This window comes from Alligator sinensis, unplaced genomic scaffold (assembly GCF_000455745.1).
Source record: "Alligator sinensis unplaced genomic scaffold, ASM45574v1 scaffold1738_1, whole genome shotgun sequence".
NCBI classification, from domain to species: Eukaryota; Metazoa; Chordata; order Crocodylia; family Alligatoridae; genus Alligator; species Alligator sinensis.
In genome coordinates, this window is record NW_005843189.1 from 117393 (window position 1) to 125251 (window position 7859).

Sequence of the window (7859 nt, forward strand, 5' to 3'; positions counted from 1 at the left end):
TCCTCTCCCTCTTCTTCTTCTCCCCTCTGCTGAAGGGAAAAAAGAAAAGCCACATCTTCTTGAGTTCCCATTCGGGGTCAGCAGCAGGGCGCTACGGGATCAGGTCTCTTTTTAAGGTCACCCTGTTATTCTTGTTTGATTTTTCCCTGTTTATATTTCTCTTTTCTCCCAAGGGCCTCTAGGAGGTTTCTTAGCACCCCCCTCCCCCGCCCTTCCCTTCCCACTCTTTGAAAAACGTCCTTTGCTCTCCTGCAGGCAAGTCTTATCAGCTGTATTTTTAGTGACATAAAAGCATCTCGCTGAGCTCTGGTTATTGTCACTTGTCCATAGTGAGGCTGGCGTGCCTTGTTGTGCAGGACTTCTGACACTTGGGAGTTTTCAAAGCTTGCAAAGATTTCCCCCCTCCCCCGCCCCCCCTCTACTTCCAGCCTTTCTGTAAGGAAACAATGCTGAACGCTGGGGACTTCCAGTAAAGCTTTAGTATGGGCAGTACCTGCTGCTTCATATAGCTGAGGCAGACAAGGTTCGTTAGGGAGATGTGATATCTTTTATTAAACCAACTAAATAGTTGGAAAAATTGTTCTTTGCAAACTTTTGGGTACAAATACACTTTTTCTGGCATGGGGAGAGTCGCATCTATCCAAAGAGCCTTGTTTGCCTATGTCTTTAGACCAAGACAGCTACAACCAACAACCCTCTTCATATAACGTAGTCATTCGCATGAAATAGGCAGCCATCTATCAGTTTTCCTTCAAGAGCATACCTGTCTTCATGAAGGGTCTTGCAAGCTCGATTGCTGTTATGCAAAAACAACTGGAAAGCTATAAAGTCCAAACTTACATTCTTCTTCATTTTTTTTAAAGTATTGTCAATTCTATGGCTAGGAAAGCTTCAAGACAAATTCTCAGTGTAAAACAAGGGAGCTTCCTGTGTTTAAGGGAGTTACTCAGATTTTTGTTTGTTTGCTCACACAGAGGAGCATTGTCAGTACTTTTGTTCTCCCATCTGTTAGATTAGTGGGCTTCCTTTCTTATGCCTGCATGAACAACAGGGATGAGAGCTGTTTTTTTCCATTGAATAAAATCACTTAAATTATGCTGATCTGCTGCTTTACCTTACTTTTGTGGGGCAGCAGTCAAATGTAATGAAAACCTTGGCAATAAGATATTTCCTGAATGAAAAAAAAAATGGTGTTACAGGATATAATTGAAGTGGGCTTCATTTTTAAAAAAAATATACACCTGTTCTTAAATAATAACACTAGACTAGTTATTGTACTTTCACATAATAAATGTTTGATTGCCTCATTTTAGCATCTTCTAATAATCCTATAATTAAGCATGAGTACTTGAAAACAATGCTATTTTATAAATATGAATTCATCTTTCTGCTCCACTTACTATTCTCCTAAGTTTTAAATACGTTGTAATGCATTGTTCCTCTAATCGATATACTTATGTGTCTCAGTGTAGAGCTGGTGCATTAAGTAATAAAGCAGAGCATCTCTATTTAACAACTGAATAGTATGACCTCATTATTTAGCAGTATTCCTTGTAATGCAGTTTGCTACTTTTATCTTTTTGCTGGAGTTCAACAGATATGAAAATAAAATAACTTTATTAGGAAGTGCTGAAGAGCTTGAAACTTGAACAGTAAGGTTCAAGTGAATTTGATATTGCACTTATTCCAAGCATCTTAGACTCAGCTCTGTGTTAATGTGGGATCTGTGCATGTGAATCCAGTTCCAGGACTGAAGCCATTGTCTGTCATTTAGGGAGATATTTTAGTGGGCCAAAATCAAGCAAAACACAAAACAAGAGAGGAGCATAAGGAAATACTGATGAAGACAAGGAAGAAAGAATTCCTGGAAAATGTAGGGTTTACGGAGGGCTTTTGAAGGAAGAGGCTTTAAAGGGAGCTCTGGGTGAACAGAAAGGGACAAAGAGAGGATTAATGCAAAATGTGGGGACCATGTATGACCAAAACAGTAAGATGTGAGACAAAATTATGATAGCTGTGACAGTGCAAATGAGGAGCTTTAACTTGCTGTGATACAACAGAATTAGGAGTGGGAAGAAGGTAACTTTAAAAACCTTAACGTCTATCTATGTGCATTATAATTCCTGCATCCCCTTAAAATCTAGGAGCCAAAATTTACACACAACTTGTATATCTGCTATTCACATAAAAACATGTTATTTACTTAATTTTTTGCACAGTTTTACTCCAATGAACTCCTAAATGTTAAGATAATTTAAAAAATAAAGCTGCCATTTTAGTCAGAATTGCTTTCTACAATTTAAAACTTACATGGCATCATTCAACTACTGACAAGCAGCATTTCTCATTAACAACTGTTTAAAGTGTAAAGAAACTTTGAACTCTAAATGTATTCTGCTTTGGATTCATCCAAACTTAAATTACAATGATGCCAAAGTTTATATTTGTTAGAGAATTAGAGGTATTGATTTGTTTCTTGGCATGTTTTAGTTTTAGAAGGGGTAGATTGAAATGGCTATGTGGGAAATGGGTATCAGTGACTCAGTATGTAGAATGCTTCCTTCTGAACTACTTCTGAATGAGGCACTGTGCTGGTGGAGGGAGCTACGTTGTGGAGAAAGTTATAAAACAGAGGTTCTAACCGCTTGTGGTCATTAGATCTGGCAGCTTTTGCCAGAATAAAGCAGTTAATTCAGCCAGAAGGCCAGTGTTAAAACTCACATCTGCCTTCTTAAATACTCAGTGCAATATCAGTTTGCTACTTTTCGTTGTCTGTACTAAAATGTTTTGAAGTACTTTATAGTGAAATTCGTCAACATAAAGAGTTGGCTGTATTTCAGAGAGACAGCAAAGCAATCCATATATGGTTATATACTAGTTTGTTTATAAAGCCCTTTGGGTTTGTTCAGAATTAAAGGAGCTATTTAATGAATGGATTATTGAGAATTAGTTAAAACCAAGAGTTCCCTTTTTACAGTGCTTATGTTAAAACTTAGCTTCTGTTTTATAGCTGTGAGCTCTTGTTGCTTTCTTAAAAAGCACATATATGATCCTGATAAATGCACAGTTGCCTTTGGTCACACAGTCTCTGCCTGGAATAATATTACAATATTGAAATGTAGGCTTTATTTTAAAAGGGAGAAAAAGAAGATATTTTGGTTTGTGGCATTTTTTTTTTAGCAAAGAGTAAGTGGTATATGGATCCTATGCAGCAGAAGGGAAATCTGGAACTGAGATTTAGTTTGATTACATCAATGAAAGAATGTATAGTCTGTGTTTTACCATAAATTGTAATTCAGGGGGAAAAACACAGCAGAAACTAAATCAACAAAATCATAATGACTTTTCCTATCAAGCTGTATTTCTCTTAAGGACTGAAAAAATGAGGCCTACAGGGTTTATTGCCCATTTAACCCTGTAACGTGTCAAGTCACGTTATATTTACTCAGCTTTATTTCCACAATATCAGGTTTAAAGACAGTATTTGTTCATCTCTCTTGTATCCAGTCTAAAGTTTTTCCCAACTCTTGTTTTTCTTCAGTAAGTCATAAAACAAACTTCAGTTTTAAATTAAGGTTTTCCTTTGTTTGGGAAGACATTCCTTTTAACTTGTTTAGGTTGTTTTCTAAAATCCTTTGACTTAAACTGTTGTTTTTTCCTTGCATTTTAAAAGCTACGTGTATTATCTTCCGGGAAGTCATGACTCATTTCCCTTTTTGTTTACTTTTAACATTGTGACACCTGAAATATCACAGCCTCTGCATATTTATAAAACAGAACAAATTAATAATAATAAAAAACCCCCAACTAGCAGGAAACAAGGTCCTGAACTCAGACAGTCTTTGTGAGTGTAGTGTGTGGTTTTTAGATACTGGAGACTTATAATTTTAAAGTAATTGATTCAAGACAGTGATCAGACTAGAATGACCTTTGTTCCAAATCATTAAAATCATTCCAAACAATTTGGACTCTGTCTTGGTATCATATTAGTTCTCATCATAATGATTTTGGAGTGCTTCCAAGGAATATTGGCATAGCAATAGTTTATTTTTCTATCTAGCCTGTAGGAGCTGGACAGTTTATAGTGGGGTCTTTGTTTGGTGTCAATTTTTGTACTCCTGCTTGTGATTAGTAGTACTCTAGCCCAAGAGTAGTTTGTGGGCTTGTGATAAATTTACTCAAGTGAGGTTCTGCTACCCTTTTCTCTCCAGAGAAAGCTAGCAGAATTGAACTCTTCATGTGAATGGACACACAGAATGTGTGAAGAGTGTACTGTGAGAAGGCAAGATGAAAAGAAGAGGTTTGTATTTATTTACAAACTCTGAGTCTGGGTTCACAGATACTAAGTACAGCTTTGATAAGTTTTTGCTTTGTGTTACATTCTACAAAATTCCTCCATTCGCTTACACATTTGTGGTTCCAGAGGGATGTGACTGTCAAGAAGTGTTGTAGAATCTGGGTCACACAGTGAATGGCAATTTCTTGGGTAACTGCAGCTAGTTGCATGAAGGATTTCAGACATCATATACAGACTTGCTTATCTGTCCATGTAGAACTCATGCGGAGAATGGAGCGTGACAATTTTGTGTTGCTAAGCAGATGAGTTGCTGTATTTCTGTACCAGTTGAGCTCATTCAGAGCATAGGACTTTGTTCATTAGGCAAAAGTTGTTGATTTACCTTGGAGATTATGGAGATATGTATTCCTGCGGTTACAAATCTGGCCACAGCATTGTGCCTGCTTTCCTCCTACTGGAAAGTTAGAAATTGGTTCGTATTGATGTCATAGTTATTTGGACATGTGGGGGTACAGAGGAACCTATAGAAGAAAGATGGTGCTGTGGGAACCAACTTAATCTGAGGTTCAGCCCTGATAAGGACAAGTTCTTCCAAGTGCTTGTTCTTACCTGTTCCTGGCCACACCCTTTAAGTTTTGCTTTGCAAACTGGGTGATGGTGCTGTGTATAGTTGAGGAAAAAGATTTAGAATGTAGGAAAACTGATACTTTGTTTCTCATGCTCTTCCAGTGACTTCTAGATGTTGCCTGTGTAGGGTAGGAAGGCTTAAGAATTTTGAGGTGAAACGGGGTCTTTAGGCCATGGTTTTGGCAGCCCAGGATCAGACTTTGACAGACAAGGGGAGAGTTTGGGATGTTTACATTCAACACCACATTGTAACAATAGGACAGGAATATACTGAAGTGCTGCAAATGCCATGGAGGGTACGGATGGGTATAACTCTTGTCCACAAGTGAAAGAAGATAAAACGCTTTGTTCCAGTGGACTCTGTGCTGTGGCCTGTGGTTGAGGAGGAAGAAGCTAGGATGTTTGCATAAGCTGCTAGTGCTGCAGGTTTTCTTGACTAGCATATTGACCAGCACCTTTATTTTATACTAGCCAATTGCCCGTCATGAATGACGGAGCATTTCGGGGAGTGTTTACATGACTCCCCTGCTCACCCTTCAGATGTAAACAGTCCCACTGCTGCTATATCCTCTTCCAGCCTCCAGCGCAGTGATTCCCTCTCCCCTGCCCACCTCCACCTCCTCCCCTAGAGCAGTGCAGCTTTCCCCTGCCTCTGATGGTGCAGCGGCTCCCTCCCCCGCACCTGCCTCTGCCTCCTCCCACAGAGCAGCGGGGCTTCCCTCAACTTGAGGAGGTAGCAGCAGCTGCCTTCCCCGCCATTGCCTCCCCTGGAGCAGCGGGGCTTCTCCCTCCCTGCCTGAGGAGGTGGAGCCCGCGCAGCCAATCGCCACCAGCCCTCTTGATGGCACACGTGCAGTTTCCCAAAAGCGTTACAGACAGACAGACAGGCTATGCCCTTTAATATATTAGAATTTTTTTACAGGTTACATGTTGAACAAATCTTTGAGATGGCTAAGATCATTTTTCCCCCTTGGAACTGGAAGCATTAATATATATTTTAGAATATAAATTTCCCTTGGCAAAAGCCTAGTTTTGGTGGTTTCTGTTGGTGGGCTCTGGTGCACTGCTTTATTTCTCCATAGCCAAGAAACTAAGGTGGCGCTTTGACTTTGTCAGTGCTGCATGGATTCCTAAGATTTTAACCTGTTTACTTGAGGAAAGCATTGTGCTTCTGGACTTTATGCGCTTTCATTTTGGTGACCCATGATGCTATTCTGGAGGCATGGATCCTGTTTGTGAAACAAATTAACACTAGAAAGGAGACCATTACATTTTCATATTCTAAACTCCTAAAAGATAAAGACCAAAAATCTTGTCTAATAACTCATCTGTCCAGCCTGCAACTTCAGTTTGAGCCCTAGCATATTGCTGTTAAAGGCAGTCAAACTTGGGGAACTAGAGAATCCACATCTCTAGACAAATTGTTTCAATAGTTAATTACTCTCAATGTCTTTAAAAACAAAAAAGAAATGACAGAGAGAGAGCAAGAACGCCTTATTTCTAGTTTGAATGTGCCTAACTTTACCTTGGAAATTACAGGATTTCAGTACATCATTTCTACTCTAGTAAAGAGCTACCAATCATCAGGAGTCTTGCCCATGTATGTAGTTGCAGACTGTGATCAAGTTGCCTCTTAATTTTTTGTTGATGAGCTAAATAGATTGAGTTTCTTAATTCTTTTGCTATAGAGTGCACTTTCCAGACCCCAATTTCTAGGTCTTTTCTGAATTCTTTCTAACTTTTCAACGTCCCTTTTGAAATGTAGATACCAGAACTCAACATGGCAATATACAACTTCACGTTTGGCTGTGTTAAAGAGCATGTTCCTGTAAACCTACCTTACAAAGTGATCCATTTGTTATACTTTGTTATACACTTTTTTCCCATTAATGTCTTTACCTTTCCTTTTGACTAAGGTCGTTTTTAATTAATAAGTTGCCCTTGGCTACTTACAGGTATTCAAATGAACCTTGAGAAGTCTTTTAGCTTTGTTTTCCCTATAGAAAAATCTACTGGGAGAGCACTGTAGAAATGTTAGACAAGCTGGATAGCTGCTGCACAGAGAACCTGTGCTGCCACTACCCGAACAGGGGGGCCCTGTGTATACATCCCAGAAGGCTCTGCAGGCTCCCCTGGCTGTTGGAAAGTACTGAGTGCCCAGAGTAGCTCTTATTGGCTGGCTGCTCCCAGGGATCATGTGCCCCTGGGGAACTCCTGCTCACAATCCCCACTTCCTTCCCTGCTGTGAGGCTTTGAGAGAGACCTAGAGCGTATCCCTTCTTCGGTAAGTTGCAGGTGTGTCAAATGTCAAAACTGGGGCAAAGTCAGGTATGATAAGGGGAGGTCTGGGTTTCTGGATCACATGCAGGGGACACAGCTGCCTTGGTATCCTGTGTTTTCCTGAAGTCCTGGAGCACAGTGCAGGGGTGATAAAAGGGGCTGGCTTTCCTTGTCCCAAAGTAATCAGAGGGAGGGGTTTGGTTCATGCTCAGTTGGACCATTGGAGTGCAACCCAAGTCGTAACTTCTCCCTGGAGTGGGGAGGAAGGCAGAGGGGCCTGGAGCAATGCATGCTGAGATGCTAGAGGATGGCACTGCAGCTGCAACTGGAAGGTTTAGTGTACATGCGTTAGTTTCTTCCAGACCAGAGACGTTCCAGGGGCAAATTAACTCAATTCCAATGAGGTAGAAGCAGCTCCCAGAAGATTTTTTTTCATGGGAGAACAATGTGGACATTTGTACACTCAAGGTGTCTACAAGGAAAACTGTGATTCTTCCAGTAGCTACGTAATGCTGTATGCAGCCCTTGTCAGAAATGGAGGCATGTCATGTATTCATCAGTATCCCATCTTGGGATTTATCCATTAGTTCACTGATCCATGAAAGTTTCCAGTCCTGCTGCCTCCTCTCTCTCTCTCCCTCCCCCCCCCCCCCCC

General features: G+C 40.4%; 1 protein-coding gene across 1 annotated transcript in view; it reads left to right on the top strand.

Annotated features, from left to right (window-relative positions):
- The window catches only part of FGD6 (FYVE, RhoGEF and PH domain containing 6), a 106048-nt gene that overhangs the window by 1245 nt on the left and 96944 nt on the right, over positions 1–7859 (top strand). The window lies entirely within an intron of this gene.